This window comes from Dromaius novaehollandiae, chromosome W, assembly GCF_036370855.1.
Source record: "Dromaius novaehollandiae isolate bDroNov1 chromosome W, bDroNov1.hap1, whole genome shotgun sequence".
NCBI lineage: Eukaryota > Metazoa > Chordata > Aves > Casuariiformes > Dromaiidae > Dromaius > Dromaius novaehollandiae.
Genome location: NC_088130.1, coordinates 52,681,498 through 52,700,329, shown reverse-complemented (window position 1 = coordinate 52,700,329; position 18,832 = coordinate 52,681,498).

The following is an 18,832-nucleotide window of genomic DNA, read 5'->3' as shown; positions in this document are numbered from 1 at the left end:
GAACTCGGACTAGTATATCAAGAATGAAATTAGTGAAAATTGCACCTTGCAAAGTTGCCATACTGCCTCACTATACATATAGTCTTCCTTTCTGCTTATATATAGCTATTAAATGCCATTTTAGAATTCAGCTTTCCCACAGATAAAATGAAAGAGGTATTTGCTAGAGTTATACCTCCCAAAAGCAACAGCTGTACAGTGTAAAGAATTATGACACACTCTCTTACATGTGCATACATATGCATATGGAGGTTTCCACATGTATGTCTTGTATGTTCGTGTATTAATGTAAGGATCTGCCTTCCTAAGTATAGGCCATGACTGTTATTGAAAGTAGCCAGAAGTGACTTATGCAAGTTCAAGGACTTTATTGATCGGTTTAGCTGGTCTTAATCAAAATCTGTCTTCCTTTCCACTCATGGTGATTAAATAAGTCTAAGAGAGCCTGCCATCAAGTGTTTGACTTTTTATTGGTTCTCAGCAAGTGCTGCGCTCAGCATTTTAGCAGCCAGCAGTTACCAGACAGGAAGTTAAAAACTTGAGGAAAGTTTGAGAAAAAAAAAGAGGGAGCAGGGAGGGATTAATTAAATCTATACAACAAATTAAACCCCATAGAGAAGCAAGAGCTCAAGCACGGCTTTTCATGCTTTGCAAATTAAGTTTCTTTTTCTTTTTTTTTTAAATAAATGGTACCTTTTTAATAGTCTAAAAGATGAATATCTGTTTGATCATAAATACTTGTGAAAAAATACTTAGAAAAAATGTTTTCAAATTTTATTTTTCAAATTATAGTCAGTGTTTTAAGGTACTTTCAATTAAAATGACTCAAACACCACTCTATGATAGGGTTAATTTTAAGGGTTACACTATTGCATTCAGATTTCGCCCAGTTACTCTGAAGAGATATAAGCATCAAAGGAATCAGCTATAATTTTTTAGAAGATATATATATATACACATAGCATGTGTGTGTGTATAAATACATATTATTTATATTTGGTTTACATATATGCAGCTAAAGATATTTTAAATAACTCAATGTGCTTATAGAAAACGAGCTTTTCTAAAGGCATGCACAGAAGTTAGAAACATACCTTCCTAGATGATTACTGCCTTTGAGAACTTATTTGGTTCACTGTAAACGGATGATAACTGAATGCTCTTCAAAGTACATTGGTAGTCTTACAGACCTGCCTCATTTTGGCTTTCAAGGAATTTTGCTTTATTCCTCTCTATTTATGTTAAAAACAAAGGCATGGGAGGAGTTGCTTTTAGAGCAGCTGACAGCAAGGCAAAAACAATTTCCCTAAAGAAACAACAAGACTGTTTCTACAACACATCAAAGTGAGAGTCAAATAGGTAAAAGAATGCCGCTTTCTGACCATACTAAGACCTAGCAGATATCCTCCTGAGGGCATTGGGATCACCACCCACATGAGTCAAAGTATAAGGAAGGACTTCTGCAACATTAAGGATATTAATTCTTTGTCAGAGGAAGCTTAGTCCCACAAAACAGCAAGCGCTCTTGCAGGACTGTGTGTTGCAGGAGCATGTACAGTAATGACTCAGAGTCCTGATGCAATCCATCTCTGCTTTGCTTGTGAGTATACAGCCAGCCCATAATGACATTAGTAAGAATATATGACAGAAATGAAATAACATGATTTTATTCCAAGACAAATGAAAGGGTGCATGGCAGGGAGGTTTCAGAACAAAATGTTCTTCTGATTTTGGCAAACTGTATACATGGCATCACATCACTACATTTAGTGTACCAGTTAACAATTGTACAGGTGTTAGACATTTGTAAGCCACAGGAAGATCCGAAATGCAGGATAAATTAAAATGAAATTGAGGAAAATAGTGATAAATTAGTTCTATTCCTAAAGATTTAACAGTAGGAATGTATATATACTTGGTCTATTCAGCTTATGAATAGCTAAAAATATCATGAAAACCACCTAGAACGAGCAAATATTTCATTAGGAATACTTCCATTTGCCAGCAGGCTTGGATCATCCAATACAGATACTAATTGATATCATTTAGCCAGTGCATTCTTTGGAATCAACATTCTTTTGAAGAATTGTTCTTCACATTTTTCTCACCCTATCAACTAACATGGTCTTATTCTTCTCTAAATCATTTGTCATTGCAATGGCTTTTTTCAACATATGGAAAAGGCCATATACATTTATGAGAGCAATGTAAACACTTACAGAATCTCAAAATCAGAGTGTAATTCACAGTGGATGAGGTTGTTCAGTTTTTTTTTTTTTTTTTTTTAAAGATGCTTCTCTCCTCCTGAAAATTCCAGCCGTGTAAGAACACGTTCATAGTTCAATTATAATGATACTTCACATCAAGTAAGATAATCCTGTGCTCAACTGTCAGTTGGTCCTTAAGTACTTTAGTGAACAGGGATAAATTTAAGCAGATGTATAATATTAAGTATGTGCTTAAATATTTGGCTGATTTGGAAGAGGAAACATTTACAGCCCTTTTGGTATAGGACAACCACAGCCTGCGCAGCCTACTAATTACAAAAGTCTGCATTAGGCCTGGCAGCTTTTCCTGTCTTTATGTCATTGGAGCAGGAGAAGCAGGATGGGTGGGATGGCACACTAAGGCTAGATACTGAATGTAAAGTTTGGAACAGGATCGAAAACATGTTTTCAAGATGTGTTTATTTGAGGGGTTGTTTCAAGCCCATCTCTGTGCAAATGCTTTTTCCATTTCCACATTTTTATTAGATCCATTTAAAGTTCTACACTACAGCCATGTGTTAGAAATTAATGCCGTGCCAAAGAATGCTAATGAAGCTGAAATGGTAAATAGAGCTATGTTATTCAAGCCTGTCCAACCTTTAAACTCCCACTATATTTTTATCACAAAGAATAACTCCCAGAAAAAATATCCAGGAAGCAAGTGAAAATAAATTGTTACCTCTCTGCTGTGCACCATAAGGTGGATGAGAAAGGAATTTCTGGGGTTGTTTGATTTGTTTTGCTTTTACCAATTTTCACCTCATTAATTCTGGACAGTGCTTGCACCTTCAGAACAAGACTCACAGTACTCCTGTATTTTCTTGTGTTCTCACCTCAGATTTCTCTGCAGGTCCTGTGTGAGAGCATTTGAGGCACTGAGAAACGTAGAGCAGCTGGGCACAGGGGAAGGATGTAAGGAAAGGTAGTGCCTTTGGATTTATTTTATTTTATTTTTTAAACCTGCTTGTAAACACCTAGCACAGTAAGGTGCTATAATAATGTGAATAATAAAAGCAGCAGCAATAATAATGTCCCAAGGAGAGAGCGGGTTATTTGCTGGCTAACTGCCAGTCAAGGGTAATATATGCCTTGAGAAAGTTCCCACTGACCGCTTTGAAATACAACTGTTAAAAAGGCAAGGTGAGACTCTGCACCGAGGGGGAGTCGGGGCGGGGGGCATGAGGGAGTGAGGAGACGTGATGAAGTATCAGATGAGGGAGGAAACTTTTAGCTTGCCTACTACATCCTCAGAAGCCTCGTTCCCGTTTTGCACAATCAAGAAACATAACTACTCCTGCTTCTCTACCCCAAGCGAGAAACAAGTGAAACCAAAAAGTGATCATGGTGTTTTCTACCTGTCAGACACCTCTTTCTGCAGCAAAGAGATGAAGCAACATTCTAAAGCCTCCATGATTATTGCAAATGTGTACACTCCTTAGATTTCACATATTAGCATTGCTGAGCTTCTAGCACTAATTAAGATTTCATGACATGATCTGTGTTTACATGTTACTGTAAATCATCAATATGAAAGGTCATCCTCTTATATGTAATAAATCCAGCCAATGAAAATTAGTGAAAAGGAGGTAAATACCAGAAGATATCAGGAGTCTTATGCCTGACATAAATTGTCATAGAATTAGCTTTTCCATGTTATTCTGGCACTTCTGCATGGAAGTCCAAGATGGAAACCAGCCACAAAAATTACATTTCTTACCTATTCCTTAATAAATATTTGATTCTTCACTGATTCGGGAATGTCAGCTCTGAAATGGCTGGTTTACTTTTCTTTCAATTAGACATCCAAACTTTACTAAATATATCCTGATTATAAGAGCTGTTATGAATAATTTCCTCCTGTGGTATAAAATCACCATAACAATCATGTTTTGTGTATATTTTGAAGTTTGAGAGGCTGGTTATGGGTAGGAAGCTAACTTCATCAATTTCAAAATGTTGATAGCTCTATTTATTATCAGTAATAATAGATATTTAAAAGCATTTAGCTTTTTCAGATATCAAAGACCACTCAAAAGAAGGCATATGAATGCATTACAACATTTAAAAATAATCAGAAAATTATATTAAGGTCTCTGCAAGATGCTAATGGAGCACCAATAGCTTATTTTTAACAGTCCATAAAAAACCCAAAAAACTGTGCGACTCCCACTCTATGTAAGTATTGATAAAGACTTAATATTTAAAACAGGAATCAAATTAATTATAACTCCATGGATCTCAGTAGAATTTGGCTATGAATTAACTTAACCCTCTAGTTTTTCCCCTATTTTCTGGCACCTTTTAATGGAAGTGGTTCCAAGGGACAAAAAGTGAAAGGGGCGGCTGCTTTAAGAGGTACTTCTTTGTATTCAGCATCAACATACCCCTTCGGAAGAAGAATGGGGGTTTCTGAGAGTGACCTTAATACAAATAGCGTCAGGAGTGCTGCAGCAGAACTTTTCTCTTGCTGAGCCTTATCAGTCCTTTGCTCTTTCTCCATCAGTCAGACAAGAACCATGGCCCAATAAACAGGAGCCAAGTGTCATCTGTGCAAAAAGACAGGCCCTCTACAGCATTTATGTAAAAGCTCAAGGACAGCACTTCTCATGGGAGTCTTCACAAGGAAGACACAGGGCAAAGGAAGGAAGTGCCAGTAATCAGAAAGAACATCTGATTGTTTCTACTTTCTTTTTTCAGTCTTTTCTTCCAATATACTTCTACCAAGTGTGCCCTCATATGTACTTTCCATCTAGCCTCTGTTCCCAAAACCTTTGCCCATCTGAGGGATTCAGTGGCACACAGTATCAGACAAAGAAGCATTCAAAAAATTTCAGTTTCCCTTCATAGAGGTTTTGACATTGTGAAGGAATACTTTTTTCACTTATGTAAATAACATTAAACACACCTGTCTTTGAACCGTGATCAGAATATATCCTCATTTGGACATCTGAGTTCATGCTGTATTGACAGTTCAACTACTAACTTTCCCAGCCTTCCTGAAGCAAAAAACGCAGATCTTTTCAAAGCCTTTTTTCTCTCCTTCTCTTCGAAGGATGATTTGATAATCTGTCCAGTCATCATGTTGATCCTTTATGTTGAATAACTTCCAAACTCCTAGGCATGGATTTGCTTTATGTGATTAATATTGTAACTAATTATGTATTGTGAATTAACCATCACAGTGATGCAAAGAATTTTAGAAATAATTTGTTTAGATAAGTGGCTGCCTAAAACACTCATAGAATCATTAACAGCACAGGCAATTAAAGATAGGGTTTCAGCATAGGATAGAAGATAGTAATTGCCTAGTGAGGCAAGAGAATATATTTTTCCTTAAAGAAATATACAGGGAGATAGTTTTTACACAGGAACTCCTTGGCACTCTGCTCTTCTGTGTTCCTCCATAGTCATCTTATCTACACTATTCTGTTAACTTTAGCTTCTACTCTAATGCTGATGATATCTCAAATGAGATGCAGTTTTGAGTCTTTAATAATTTGACATCATTCTTCATGTTCTATCTTAGGTAAAACCCCTGACTTCCAAACCATTCAACTAAGTCTCTCCAACATGAGCGCCAGAGAAGCGTCCTCACTTGCAATTCTATCAACTCTATCTCTTCTACCTGCTTCCTGTAATCTTGACATCAACCTTGGCCTTTAAGATTTCACACCACTTTTTTTTCATATCTCCAACTTTTGATGGAAACTCCATCAAAGTGATTAATTTATTAACTTTCTCTTAGCTTAACCACATACCTGGATTCTCTACAGTCTCCTTTGGTTTAAAAATCTCTGTGCCCCAACAGATATAGAATCACCCTATCCCCCTATGTAATGGTCAACATGCTATATATCTTCAAAAGAAGAAAAGAGGCTAAATACCCTATGGAAGAGAATTATCACATTTTTTTCCCTCTTAATCTGACAAATTCAGATCCAACAAAAATAGCTTTGAAACTTTTCTATTTAATATAAAAGTATAACCTTTCTTTTCAGTTCTACATCCTACTTGTAGCAATTTTATTAAATTACTACAGTAATCAGCTGAGACCCATTAAGCATTAGCTTGACCTGCTTCTCAAGTATCTAAGCAGATGCAGCTGGAATGAAAACAGATGGAAGGTGTAAATGAGAAGATTCAATTAACATTTTTTCTCCTTCTCATATGAGCTTCAAAAAGAAACTCCCCCAGGACTGAAAGTGATCCCTTAATTTAAGAAATATCTTTCTCCTCTATTCAAAATAAAATCTTTTAATGTCATTGTAAGCCATTTGGTTTCAGCCTGGGAAACTGAGTGTTCACAGATTCATGATATGACTAAAGGAACAACAAAATCAAGCTGAATCAAAAGTGTGTAATTACTATCTAAATGGAGAATTAACCAAATCAAATGGGAGAGCCTCAAGCATATTTAAGTGAGCTAAACAGCAAAAAACATTGGTACAAGAATCTACTATAAAATTAGAAATTTATGCAATGTTTACATTATCAAACATAAAAATAAAACTTTTATATATGAAGATGGTCACAGGTATGGTAGACCCTCATTTGACATTGCTGGATATAGCTCTGCTTATTTCAGGGAAAGTACACTGATTTACACTAGAGGATCTATACGAATGACCTTTCAGAAGGGATCAGTACAGTAAAGAGACATATAAATAACCTGTTTTAATTAAATATTATTCTAATGAGATTATGGCACTTTAATCCAAATGCAGATTCAGCCTAAGCTTTTGCTCTATTATTGGTGTGGAGTTAGCTTGGTTTTCATTGTAACACCCTTTTGTATAACCACAGGTTTTTAAGAGGATTTTATAACCAAGTTATCTAACAAGTAGCTTTGTAAATAATACCTTGCAAATGGCCTTAAAATAACATAACTACATTATATCGTAGTATATTGTATTAACAATATCCAAGTCTGTGAAGAAAATCAGCAAAAAGAATAAAAACCACTAAATCCCACATTCATTTCACTTACATTTAGGATCTGAAGTGGCAAAGGTAGAAATTTAATTTAAAGTAGAAGTCCAAGTTCCTTTTTTAATCACTGAGTGAGAGAAGCACTTTCGGAAGGTTTCATTCTCCTAAGATCATAACAGTCTATCCAAGCTCAAATACACTTCTTAAAAAGTCTCAGATACATTTCTTAGAGTCTGTTCCCACTGCCTGTGATTGTCTCAATCTGCATAAAATAATTAAACATTCAGCAGGCCAAAGAAAGCATGAGAATCTGTCTTCCTCGCACCTGGGCATGCGTCTGGGAGACGCAGATTAAGACCCTGAACAGTTGAGGATTTTCTATGAAGTGAAACATCGAATTCAGGAGCAATTAAGAGACCTGTCTCAGACTATCCATAGGATAGGGCAATCTTCTGGAACAGGCTCACCATAGAATATCTCCTAGTTCGATTTTGAGGATGCAAGAAGGATAATTGACTTCAAAACCCAAATGCAAATCAGTCAAAGGAAACAAAATGAACCTAGCCTTTTACATCTCAAGTAAGTGTATTGGACACAAATAGAAATTGTCTCCATCTTACTGCTTTCTGGGACATTCAATCCAAAAAAATTTGTTCTAGATCATTTCCTGGACATTATATGGACGGATGGCTGCCTATTTCAACAATCTTCCCAGAATTTAAGTGTCAAGCTGCTGACAGCATCAGGACCTAATTGTTTGCACACATTCCCAGACAAAGTACTTGAGCTGAGTCAGAAACTTCACTGGCAAAGTTTTAGATGCTCTGGGAATTTATAAGCTGTCAAATTTAGGTGGGAGTTGAACAGAGTAAGGTCCCAAATGGAGCCACAGGGATTCAAACTTTGCAGGTCCTGCCCTGATATTAAATTTGCTCAGTTTAGAATTACTAAAAAGCTTTGGTTGTTTGTTATTCCTGAACAGTAATGAAAACTGAAGATGACATCTGAAAGTAAAGCTGACCTTGTTCCCTTTAGTACCTCTTAGCTATGTATCCAGTATTTTTGGATTTCATGTGCAGTACTTTTCACGAGGAGGTGATCTATTATTGTTTGTTGGGGCTCCTTTTATATTTGAGAGTTTAGATGCCCTTAAATATAAGAAAAAAGTCCAACCATCTCACCAGGCTACTTAAAGTATAATTTGGTGAATACAGGATCTGAAAATGGAGACAATTTTTCAGCTACTCACCCTCCTTTGATCATGGAATTTTGGAGTACTTATTCTTTCCTATGTTCAGATTGGGGATATGAACATTATTTATTTTGCCAATTTCCAATCACTTCTTTTTGTTAATGTTGTGTTTTCCTGAGTAGGTTTAAGAATAATTATAGGCTAGGCTCAGGAGGAATAATATCCTTCTCAGCAGAACTTTTCTAAATAGATAGTACAGATATATGTGTGCCAATCACTCAGCGAGAGATTGCAGAACATATTAATGTCTTCTCAGAGTAAAATTTGCTGCAAGTCTAGTATATATTAGCCTCACATTGACGTATGATGAAGGGATGTAGATCAAATAGTGATGAAAGTAGGATGTAAAGCTGAAAAATTATCTTTCAAAGGACAAATAAGGGCAAAATAATTTAAATCAAACCATGTTTTACAACTTCCTAAGAATAAAGAAGAAGAAGGTTTGCCTACTGAGGAACTGTCTACAGATTTTTGATAAAAACAGATTTGCATAAAATTTATTATGTTACAATTTCTATTGTTCTACTCCAATTTCTTAGTAACTAGAATTCTTACCTTTTCCAGTGTTTCAACTCTTATAATATATGGCTCTTTTCTTTACCACATTGGTGACAACGATTTGCATTTACATTCTCTTTTTTACTTCAAAGTAGCATTTACAAAGAATTCTTCCTCACAAAATTCTTTCTTATCCTCAGCTGATATGCAAACTCTCCTCAGATGAGTCTTTCTGCCCCTTGAAAATGCAGATATCTCTTCGCAGAACATGACAATTGCTTTATAATGCATAGCAGCCATCCACAACAGCTCTGCAAAAGTATGCAGTAGGCCTCTATGTATATCAACATCGACATATACGAACAGATTCAGCAGACAAAATATAATTTCTTACACTCAAATGTTGCTGAGAGTGAATGTTAACAGTCTCCTAGAAAAGATATTTTCACGTATTTTGAAAGCATAAGAAGTTAGGTGCTTAGTTTTCCTTTTCTCCATAAAGTTTGAAGCACTGTCTGCCTACTAAAGATTGTGGATGAAGAAGAAAAGTTCACATTATTTTCTAATAAACTCTGTGGCTGACTAAAAAGAAGTATTGGATTATAAAGCAAGTTCATTCTGTGTGCACGGCAAAAGATGAGCAAATAGTAAGTGGATGGTACAAAAGCAAATGGAATAGGGAACATTCAGGGGTAATCACTGCATCCTCTTAGTTCCTCTATAAAACTTCAATATAGCAATCCCTCCCCTGCCTGGTCCCTGGGTGGGATGCTATACAGGTATTAGGAAATAAAGATTCATTGAACTCTTTCTCTCTCTTTTACAAAAGAGATGGGACAGTACACAATAATGTATGTCTAGACCATCCTTTGGGAATAGATCTCAAGGCCATCCTTACAACAAGGTTTGCTGTTCAAATGCAGGGTGAACGTGAAAGTCCAGGAGTGCTGATGGGGCAGACTTTGGAGTGCATGGGAGCCACCCTAGACAAGCTGCCTGAGGGCTGCATGTATTGAATGCAGGTGGACATTTCTGCACTAGCAGCCACCTATCTATGGCTGCAGAACCCAATTCCTATCTATAAAAAATATAATGCAATCATAAACCTTATCATTAACTTGTAAAATAGATGAACTATTTAAATAACGCCCAATAAAACTATTCGTTTTAAGTTAACATGATTCAACTCCATATTGGAGTAATCAAATCATTCCTGTTAAGTTTAGAAATACAACATGTATCAGAAATTTTTTTGTCTCTTGAAACCTTAAGGACACCCCAGCTAGTGATAATTGGACAGTCAAGCTAAGTATTTCTTAAACAAAAAGAATAAAGTGCCACTACCCTGCAGATGATCAAAGGAAACAAATTTGGCATTTCATCCATAAAAATTTGACAAATAGAGGGGATTCTGCTTGGTGCTCCAACAGAAAAAGACCTAATTGCTGGTGGCATTATTGCTGGAAATAGACATTCAGATTTAAGGTGAAACAAAACAAAAAATAATCCAGATTCATATTCTAGATGGTTGATACGGGATAATTAGTATTCTACACTATATGTAGATACCCAATGGAAATTTTCTGGTCAAAATAGCTATCAATATCAAATATTATTACATGCCTATTGCAGTCTCTGCACAAGGACAGGTAAATGCATAGACAAACCAGAATGTTGCCAAGTTAGGATGATGACACTTGGTTGAGCAGATAATATGAAATTTGAACTATCATGAAGAAATGTTGAGAGAATTTTAAATTAGTCAGTTCAGTAAAGTATATGCCCAGCTGTAAGTATGCCATTAATTACATCAAAATTAAATTTGCATTTGAAACAATTATATAGCCCATATACTTATAAGTTCCTCTATAGACTTTGTCTTTTCCCACGTCAGGGCTTAAAGGGATATGTAATTGCCTTAGATTCCCTTGTAATGAATGGCTTTCAATAGCTTAATTTTTAACAACAGAAATATGCATATGTCCCCTCTCTTTCAGTGTATGTTTTGTGGAAATAAATGTACTGCTTATCATAGGGTGCTTAGAACACACTGAGACGGAGCTCTTCAAAGCTTTACACACACTGTGCATGGCATATGGCAGTACACAGAAAGTATGTGCTCTTTGGGCAAAACAAACCTCACTAAACTGATAGATGCCTAAGAATATCCATCACTTGAAGTCAGCACACTAAGGGAATGATGCAAACTCCACAGAAAGAAGGCATAGAGAAAATGAACAATGTTTTAGAAAACTGACTAGGTTTAAAAGAGATGCCTTTTACTGCTAGATATTCTCCAACTTGATTCCTCTTTTGGAGTTTGGAGTTTGGAGTTTGGATGTCTTTTGGAGACATCTTAATGAAGTTAGGCAGGGTTTTTTTTTGTGAAAAGGACAGACTTCAAAACAGCCGTTAACTGGTAGCAAGGTGAAGGCTGGTTGACAGGTCTCTATTCATTTATTTCAGACAACTTCACTTGTACTTCACTTACAACAACAACCAGCCAAATATTACGACAGTCTTCTCCTGTGACCCTGCGGTCATTAACAGAGTGCTATTTTGTCTCTCCACTTCTCTCTGACCTGTAACTACTCCTTCTGTTTGAAAGTTTGCTATAGTCACTCTTTCTAGGCACTTCTAGGCATATTTAGGTGAGCCATTATCTTTAAGAATTTTTTTTCTCTACTTAGACAACTGAATAAAGTTTGCCAGCTTCTTAAACACACTGAGTATCTGTAATACTTTTGAAACCAGTGAATATTTCAGGGGCTCCAACTCTTACCTTACTGGACATATTCCGGCTTTTTCTAGACAGTGACATTCAGAAGGTTTGGCCTAAGTCTTTTTGAGCTCCTGTAGTTATTTTTATCTTCTTAGGACTGGTAATTTCATTTTACAAATATTAACTGATTCTTTCTTCTTTCTTTCCTGCACTGGCACATGTACCTTTTCAGAAATTAGTTTTAGAATTGTCATTTTAAGCTCTTCTCTGTCCTTCTCTTCCTTCTGTGTTTTGGGACCAATAACACTGCAATAACTGCAAATGTGCTCTTTGAGAACTTGGAAGTAGGACTGCCATACGTCATCTTAGGTGTTAGCAGATACCCTACAATAACCATTATCGCTGCATTATGAAGGCAATGATAGATCAATAGGAGGGTGCTAGGGAAGCAAGGGGTTCTAATGAAAGTTTCTTGTCCATTGGGCATTCACACTAATAGCAATATAATTAATTGATCCAAAAGAAAATGACTACTACATTCATTTTGCATTTGTGTTATTGTATATACTTGTTGCTTACAATACAGAAAGGATAGTAAGTGACATGCTTTATGTTGTTTTTGAATAAATTATTTTTCCTTGATCTTTTCTGTGCCTTTTAATGAAATTTCTTATGTATTTTTTTATTATTCTGTCTTTTTGAATTATCTTCCAAAACATAACTGACTCCATCTTATGTTCAGTTCTGAAGAGCTCCTGACTTGTGTCTTTCTTACCACGAGACAAACGATATTAAGCTCCATGTTTGCTCAATAATTTCTGGTTCTTACAGTTGCACTGGCCTCATCTTTTACTTGGGTAAAAAGCACTCTGATGTTGCTTTTCATCTAAATGCTTCTGTTTACCTATAATGAGGTATAAATTATGACTACATGCACAGGTTCTACAATATTTTGTGATATTTTAACTTAAGTATTGCTGACCAAAATGACCATTTTTTTATATTGTGTATTAGAATGTCTGGCTTGTTCTAGTAAAAAGTCATTCTACACAGAAGATTATTCTCTGAGGAATTAGAATATCTAGTGCTTCCTCTCAGTCAGGAAACAAGAAATGTGCTTTCTTAATTCATGATTAGCTTAAAAGCACATAAAGAAAATTCCAGTCGAGTGTTCTAGTGTAATGTTTTAAGGGGAGCACAAGATGAGCTTGAGAACAAAGGCATTTTGTTTTTCAGAAAATCCTATAAGAATATATGGTGAGACACAAAGAATTTTTTAAAAATCAAATTTTAAGATATCTCTGAAATTAGATTTATTATAGACCCAATAATACATATAATTCACTCAGCGACTATTTATGAATGTGCTTAGAAACTGACAGACTTAAAAAAGGTGTACACTTTTTTTATTATTGTTCCAAATAAAGAGAAACATTTTCCATAATGTCCTAGGTGATTTAGATACTTAATGCCTGTTTTTAAAAATAATTTATTAAGGGTCAGAATTTTTTGAATTATTTTGACATCTTTGTTGAATAACAATGTTTTTGAAAATCCCACTAGGTACTGATTTACAACTTTAGGAACATACAGACCTTTAAAAATCTACTTCTACTGCTCCCTCTGGAAAGTTCTTCTTTCTTTTATTAAAGCTTAAGAAACTAAGAACCTAAGACACTTCAAGAATTTACCATGGGCTCCTAAAACATTGTTAATATTTTTTGCTCATTGAACATGATACTGCATTTCCAGAATGCTTAAATTCCTTAAATTTCATAAAAGGCAACTTTTTAATGGCAAAAATCTTTTTTTCTAGGACATTTTTCATGTCTTTTTTGCCCATTTTACAATAGAATAATCCATATGGAATTAAATGATAATCAACAAACATTTGCCTTTGATTATAAAAATGTTTTTTTTCTTTGTGTTGTAAGGGCATCATGACTGGTCATCAGTGGAACTGAGGATAGTCAGCATCCTGGAACTGAAAGAAATTTGAATAATAGAATAATTTGAAATTTGATAAATCAGTTCTGCTTGATCAATATATTTGGCTCTTGCACACCTTGCCTTTCCATTAAGACAGTTCAACTTATCTGCTGTCTCCAAATAAAGAAAGCAATTCAAGAAATTCATTCGTGTACACAAAAAAGGAATGTCTAGCAAGCAGTTGAATATTTAGTCCATAGAATGCAACATACAAAATCCTGATAGCTCTCTGAAATCTAAGTGTCTCTTGGGATTCACATTTATTTCTTAGGCATTTGTTCAAGGCTTTAAGGAGGCTACTCAGTATTAAGCCTTTCACATTGCTTTCTTCATAAAGTTTAACCCACCATTCTATTAAACCTTAAAATAAAAGAAAAAAAGGGTGACCGAGTAAACCTTTGGGATCTGATTGACAGATCTACAGGTTGTGTATGTCCAAGATAAATAATTTGTGTTTGTGTGTGTTTGTCTGTATGTAATCAGGCTTAAAAATGCATTTTTAAAAAACTGGCTCCTAGCTCCAGAAATGGATTGTGTAACAGCACTTTTCATTCATCATAGGGAAAAAAATCTTCTCTTTCTATTTACTTTTGCTTTCATTTCTGGCCCCAGCCCATAAATAAATTGCATTATTTGCCTTTTATCTCTGTGGATAATATTTTAGAAAGCATTTTATTCTGTTTGAGCTGCTCTCACAGACAGATGGACTGGAATCCTACCTGCTGGCAAGGGCTTAATTTGCAGCAGGAACTCTACCAGCCTTTCTTACCTCAGGCTGTTTATGGCATAACATGAGGAACTATCATTTACACTTGTGATAGTGAAGCAGATGTTGCTCTGCCTTGTGTAATCCCCACCTGGCACCATTTGGGTTGCCTATAGCTGTAACACATACAGTCAAGAGGTCAGCCAGCATCCACGTCACTTGTGCTCTTTAAAGTGGTTGTAGCCTTTTCTCCTTGTCTATTTTTAGTGTAGTACTGGCATGTTAAAAAAAAAAGCAGTGTATCACTACTGGAAGAGACGAAATAAAGCAAAATTCTGCTCAGAAACCTTTCAGCTTCAGTGAAGGGAGCAGGCAGCCCAAACATTCGCTTCTTCCATTCAATTCAAATTTATGACTGAGTACTTTTCAGTGATGGATGGCTATATCAACAACATAGCCTCAGGGAGACCAAGCCATTGTGCATAACAGTTTTTCTTTTCTCTCTTGTTAGGTGCATATCTGAGCTCTCTTGCTATGATTTGCATGAAAAAGAATGTGAATATTGGACTTTCATTTCTTCAAAGAGATTATACTTCCTATAGTGAAAATAATGCACAATATTGGAACTATAAAAAAACCCTTTATTTTGACTGTTTTATAAATTTTGAGCATTTGGTTTTCATTTCTCTTTTCTTCTTTTTTCAGGGGAATGATTTAGGATTCCAGCATCCACTTAAAATTTCTGTGGATCTTTTTAGCATCTCCTTCTTGATCCTTCTGAATTCTGTAAAGCATAAGAGATTTGGCCTTCGGGGCACATAATGGCCCAGGCACTTTCTGCTAAATGATATGGAATATTCTGGTAGGGAATGAAGGGGAAGGCATTTGAAACTACTCTCTCTTAGCTGCTTTCCAACTCCTGTTGTCCAATAAATCTGCCCCTGATTTCTTTTAGGGACTTTTCAGGAATGTAAGCTTGAGAAAAGCTGGTGGATTTATATTCAGTTCATCTGAATTCTACCTGTATTCAAATACCCAGACAGGAATGATACGGAAACAAGTAGGTTGAAAAATGTGAGAAAAACATGAGAGAGATGATTTTAAGGTTCTTCAAAGAAACATACACAAAAATTATAAAATAAACAGCATATATTAACCCTAGCAAAAAACTAACCTGGAATGATATCCTGAGAGGTTCATATTACAGGAGAGGTCAATGGAAGTATTTTTAGGATAAGGTGCTTTTCAAGATTAGGGTCACAGAATAGAACCTGAGTATAATGAGACTCTGAAAATCAATTTCATGACTATTTCCCATTTTTTTTTCTTTTTTAACCATCCCTACCCTTTTTGTCCTGAATTTGCAGATCACAAGGACATATTTGTGTCTCCATCCCTTTTATAACAGGTGAACCAAAAAACCCTGACTTAGCTCAGGCTTAGGGTAAACTCTGCTCACTGATTTTGCAGACTTGTCCTCTGTTACTTTAGCTGTTCATCATGATGTCCTGCAAAAAAAAAGGTGAGAGCAATTACTTCACTTTCACTCTATTAAAGCTTGGAAACATGACTTTAAATGTTCCACTGAATCAGTCTGGAACTGACACAACCAGGACTCCCAAAGAAGTCAGAAGCAAAGCTCCTGTGAACATCACTGCGACTCTGATGAAACTGCAGTTGAACACAGTAACGCAGAAGTTGTCCTACCTGCCCCGTGTTAAGTCTTTAGCAGGAGTCATTACCAGATGTTTCAGAGGAAGGTGTAGGACAAAGACATAAAAATATCCAGGGTCCATTTTGAAAGTGAGCACAAAATGGTGTGGCACCCTACTTGTCTTCTTACCATTTTACCTTGGAATCCATTGTGGGATAGAGCATCAAGGATTTTGGACAGCAAAAAGTAGTAAGTTTTCTTTTCTTTTTTTTTTTTAGAAATCTGTTTTTGGAACATTTTAACCCTGGATAGTATTGCTGTGTAACAGAATGAAGTTTTAAGATTCTGGTGTGCACTTAAAATCTCTGAGGATCTTCTTTAGCATCTCCTTCTTGATTCAAGGTGTTACCTGGCACTTAAAAAGGATGAGAGAAATAACAAGTTAAACAGGAGCCATGCAATTATCTTACCCTAAGGACACATGAAGTGAGACCCTGGATCAGAATGAGGAAGACAACACACATACACTTGTTTGACATGTTTTTGTTTGTTTTTGTTTTGTTTTGTTTTGTTTTTAACTGATGCTTGCTTCACAAATAAATTTGCAATTGTATTTCTTAATTTCTTTAATGTTTTGTAATATGTTACAAACACTGACAGCCAAGAGCGCAGAAATTGCAGGAAGAAATGAGTTTTTGTTTAATCTCAGCTATTATTCCATATTAAGTTCCTCAGTTCACACCTTTTGACTCTCTTCCCAAACTGATGAAGATCAACCACTTACAGGATCAATGTCGATTTGGCTTTCAAAAGAAAGCGCATATCATGCTGTCTCCGAGATCATTTAAAATTTGCCTTGCATAGAAAAGCTACAGAATAGAATCCTCAGCAAGGAGCATGGCCCAAATGTAAAAATGGGCCTTCAGTGTAATGATACCCAGTATCACAGCAGCTAAAGATTAAGTGACCATCTCTGGCTAATTTAGGCACCTAATTCTCCTATTCATCGTATATGGAGAGGCAGGCTTTCAGCCTGGAATTCACAGCAGCCACATGTGAGCACCGACCTGTCTACGTCCCTGAATCTTTACACTCAGGGAGGGGAGGTCTGAAACTTTGTAGCTGACCCGAACTCTGCAGAAGTATTGCAAAAGCGTTTTGCATATCCTGCAGTCATTGGGCAAAAACAGCTAAAGTAATGCAGCTGAGCACCTAAAGTACTGGACGACAGAATCAGGATCCCCACACTCCTGGCTGCAGAGGGGCCTGTCTTTGGTAGGCAGCATGCTGGACGTATTTACCCAGATCCCTCACTAGCTGTGCCTAGGAGATCACCAGCAAGCAGTGAGAATTCAGACCACTCAGGCAAAAGCATGGTTAAAGGCCAGGTGTCCCATTTCCTGTATCAGTTCTCATATCCATATGCTATGAGGCAGAAGACTGCACGACTCAATATAGTCCAAGGACAGTAATCCTGGTTTGACATTCTCAAAGGACATGTGTGGGAGTGCATTTTTCTGAATCTGAGTCTTAATATTCAATTCAGCAAAACCAAGATCTTACAGGTCATTCTCAATAACACAAATTTAGATATCTAAAGAAGTTTGTTAAAGAAGCAGATGCCTGATACACCTCAGGCTTTTATGCAAGATGATGTAGTTTTCTGATACAGTTCTAGTTAATATAGGCAACTGAATAATACATTAAGGACACTATAGAAGCATCTGCATTTGTTAGATAGATGGAAATATACAGCTTTAACACTGCTTCTGTTTGCTCTTGTTCCTGGTTCTTATTCCCACTAGCAGTCACCATGGTGGTGACCTTACTGCTGAAGAACAACTTCCACATGTGTGTAGGAAATACTTTTTTTTTTTTGGACAGTGTCTGTTACTACCAGCTGGCCCACTCCTAGCTAGCAAATGTGCTAGTACATCAGGAGGTAGGAGCCAGAGAGGAGACAGCAGAAAACTAGAAGATGAAGGAAATGGATGATAGTGGTCTATGGTGTAAAGTGAAACCCAGTTCACGTTCAGAAAATTTAACTGGAAATGCAGGAAGCAAAAGATTCAGTTACTGAACAGAAGAATTGCATATGAAAAGACAGCAGGGAGGTAAGGTTTAAGTATAATGTAGAAAGTCATCTATAGTAAAGACATGCAGTTTTCTGTGTATAAACTCAAAGGGCTCAGTGTTTCAGTGGCTTTCTCATCATTGTGCTTCATCTCACCTATGAAATGGAGACAGGAACACTCATATATCCTTGGGCCTGTAAAATCTACACAACAGCAACTTATCATAGTCATATTTTTCCTTATATACTGACCCCTTTAAACTTCTCAAATATGAGGAACTGGAAAGGTCAGATACAATTATCTGGTGCGTGCTTGCTACTTTAATGGAAAACTTATATATAAATATATATTTTTTTATTATTGAAAAGATGGCTGAGTTATAAATTGAAATATATTTATGTGGTTAACAAAATGTTACCTATTACTTCTTAATATTAACTAAATATTATTTTCAGAAAAAAAGATTTATAAAATCATTTGTTTTTGAGAAATTAATCCAAAAAATTTTTGTAGCAAATTTCTCATTTCCCAGCTATTTTTGAGTTAATGCCAACATACAGGGTGAAATGCTCTCATTTTTTCTGAAAATCATGAGTTCTTTACTCAGATACTATTGATTTAGGCTAGCTAAAATCCTAAATTTGAAAACAATAACCCCATTTTCAATAACAGTGAATAGCTCTGACAACGTTCAGTTGTTTTATTTATACGTAAATGGAACTTTGCAACCTCTGGAAAGA